Raw genomic sequence first — 3,748 nt, forward strand, 5'->3', positions numbered from 1 at the left:
CCCAGGAGAAAATCAGTCACGATATTGAGGGCAAAAGTTTCCAGTTAAATGTCTTATACACTGCAAGAGAAGTCTAATAAGTATTAATTAAAAAAAAAAAAAAAAAAGAAATATTTAAACAGTGCAGGAGAAATGCTAAATGAGAAAGTATCCAGTAATGATACTGGAGGCTGAAAGGAAGCATCTTTTTTTCCTTTTTTTTGTCTTTTTAAATTTTTTGTCTAAGAAGGGGAAATGTCCTTGATGGTGAATTTGGGAATAAAGAGACGCATTTTTTTTCTTATATTTCCTTCAATAAAAATCATCATCTGCTGTGTAAGAAAAACAAAAAATGCTGCCAAATATGAAAATAACCATCAGCAAGCAGATCCCTCCACATCTCCTTTCTCATTTAGATGTTTCACCATGTGAAGAATTTTAATGAGCTCTAGGTATGTGTTGCCACTTCAGCCGGCCAAAGAAATGCTCGTTTTTTGCTGAAGAAGCACCAAAGTGGGTGGACACAGAGGTGGGAACTGTGATTATTTCTGTCCCTGTGTTCCACGTGTGGAACTTCCATTGACATGACAATTTTGAGCAACATCAGGACATTTCTGAAGAGTTCATACATAAAGGATTAAATAAACCTCTCTAGAAAAGGAATGCAAATTAAAATCCACCATATTCTATTAATTTAATTACAGTAGCTATGAAACCTAATTCAATTAAGCTTGAAAGAAGTCAATTACAGAACTTTCCTGCTGTTTTTTACAAGCTGTGTTGATTTTTCTTTTCCTCCCTTCTTAGCTCTCCATGTGCCCCTTGCTGGTTTTTTATGATCTGTTCTAGAGCAGCATAATACATCTCCTGATTTCTTTTTCCTTTTGAGTGAAAAAAAACCTATTTCTCTGCATAGGTCTGCTCTGAGCCCAAATCCATAGTGGAAGGATAAGAAGAGGTTGGTGCAATAAACAACAAAAAGAAAAAACCCCCAAAAATTTCAGCAATGCAAGATCAAACAAACAAAAAAATCCCCTGCCCTGCCGTGCGGCTGCGACTCTCCCCCCGTGTTACACAACAGCCCAGCAATGATTCAGGTTCTCTGTTTTCCACAGATTTTGTGGATTCTGTTTGGTTCCCAGCTGCTCAGGCAGCAGCATCCACATTGTCCCTGGCTTTCCCAGGCTCCTGGGGAAGAGATGCAAAAGCTGAGGTGCACAAATTAAGACCCTCATCACTGCTGTGATGCCAGAGTGGAATTACTGCACCAGTTCCACTGGAGCAGTGCTACAGCTGGGAGCAACACTTAACCCCCACGTTAATTTGTAAAGAATATACAATTTTTTGTATACTAACAGAAATAAATGAGATTATTTTTTTAATAGTCTGGGTTCCAGGCTGGAAGTTCTTTTCAAAATCTCTGTAAGACACACATTAAACCCATAGCAAGTTAAATGGTGCAGCTCGTGGCCTATGAATGGCCAAAGCCTTTTCCAACTGCTCTGGCAATTGAGTGGGGCCATCTCAAAAGGCAGAACTTTAGATGTGTCTGTGCGATGGAAAATAACTTTTTAGTTTATTTTCTCGTGCCAGGAGGCAATCAATTTATTCTTTTTTTCCCAGGTTCTGACCCAAGGCGTACAGTTAGCTCCAAAGTGTATCTGTGTTTGTATGTCAAACCCATCTTGCAAAGGAACAAAGGCTTTTAAATTGCAAAACGGAAATCAAAGTAATATACTGTACAGATCGCTGTAAAATTGAGCTGTAGTGTAAGAACTTGTGTTTTAGAATTCACTATTGAGGAACTCAAATGTGTATCATATTTATTTATTCTGGTAGGTAAAAGAAGAAGGGAAAAAAAAAAAAGAGTTTATATTCATTTCTGAAAAGCTGCAGCATGATGCTATGTACCGATTGTGCCAGTCCTGCTTTCTGTAAAATTATTGCCTGTTTTCATACTCCGCTAATAAAAAGGGAAAAAATCAAGAAAAATGCATTTTACAAATCATTCATTAACCTGAGGCTGGGACCACACAGAAAAAGCTGCACAAAAAGGTGCTGAGTAACAGCTTCCTGCTGCTGGGGTTGACATCTCCAGCTGGGGGGGCAGGTGAAAAGTCCCCCTTGGGCACAAGACACCAAAGCAGTGGCTGCAGCACCTCTTGTCACCTTCCTGCACAACCCAGGAAAAAATTCCTGCCTGGTGAGGTGATGATAGAAAAGACCTGACCAGACAGCCCATCTCTAAAACAAGGGTGCACAATGGAGGTGAGCACTCTCAAACCACCAGGGTTTCTGTGTGATTTTCAGGATGTTTCTGTTCTTTTGGTGAAAGACCTGTCCCATTTTCTACACCCAGCCATGGGGGGCTGTGCTCCAGGGGATGGCAGAAACGCTTCTGCAAACTTCTTCCTCCTATTCATTCAGGGTTAGTTTGAACCTAAAAGGTGAAACTGCTTCTTGGGCAAGAAGTTGGCAGTGATTTCATGGGCTTTTCACCTTGGGTATAGACCCAATTTATGTCTGGTGAAGCAGATGGAAAAAAAAAATACTTTTCTGAGGTTATCGATATTTTCCTGAAGTCATCTGATAACGAAGCTCTTTTTTAAAAAAAATCAAATTATTAAATTTCAGAATGTCATCCCCCATTGATATGATTTCCCAATTTCTTTTCTCAGCTGTAGAAATAATGTGAAGGAAAGCACATAGAAGGGGAAAAGGAATTTGGAAGGAAATGCATTTGTAACAATGATTAATAACTTTTCAGACATTCTCAAGAAAACTGACTTTTTCTTAAACCAGGCAGAGCACCAGAACAGTGGGAATGTGGGCAGAGACTGGGAACACCCCCGCCTGCAAAAATTTGAGTGCTAATAGTTTTGACCCAGTTCCATCAGTGCCTTTGAAGACTGTTTGATCACATGAACCCAAAATATCAGCCAGCCACAACTGTCCTACACTGCAGCCATTGCTATTTTTTTTTTTAATCCACAATAAGGGAAATATTAATCATTAGATCTCATTTTCCACTGCAGTTACAGATCTGCTTTGAATATTAAAAACCAAGTGGGTAAGGACTGTCTGTGACCATCAAGGACACCAAATTGCTCAGTAAATTCCTGCCTTCACAAAGAGGGAAATAAATGGATGAACTATGATCACATCCTTGTATGTGGTTATCTTCAATTAAAAACTCAATTTTTCCCTCACACAAGGTTGATGAGGTAAAGTCAGCCACCAGCTAAAACTGAAACCCAAACTTGCAGGAAGTTTAAGGTGGTGTTTTGGCCTTGAAGACCATGTCCTAAAGTTATCAGGAGGTTTGTTCCAGAAAAATACAATGTGAGGGGAAAAATAAGATTTGAAAGAGCTCCAGAGCTCAGTATTAACTGCACATGTGGCATTTTGATCCATTTCCATAAGGCATAACATAATATTTGCTAAAGAAGGAGGAGGAGGAAGGGGAAAAAAAAGACCAGAGTTAATATTCTCCTTCGGATTCCCCATTTGCTGATTACTCTGCAAGCTGTGTAATTGGGTGTCTCTGGCAATATGATGAAATGTGCCACAAACATCAAAAAACGGTGCTATATTAAATCTGCTTTTCATAATCTCTTCTCATTTCCCAGACCTGAGACATTTTATTCAATTTTTCCTGACTAAGTTGATATGTAAAGCCATATAAACATATCAATGCAAATAAATACATATATATTTTTCAAATGCTCATCGGAATGCACTCATTACAAAGATTTGCATCAAGGCTCTC

This window comes from Sturnus vulgaris, chromosome 9 (genome assembly GCF_052056855.1).
Source record: "Sturnus vulgaris isolate bStuVul1 chromosome 9, bStuVul1.hap1, whole genome shotgun sequence".
NCBI lineage: Eukaryota > Metazoa > Chordata > Aves > Passeriformes > Sturnidae > Sturnus > Sturnus vulgaris.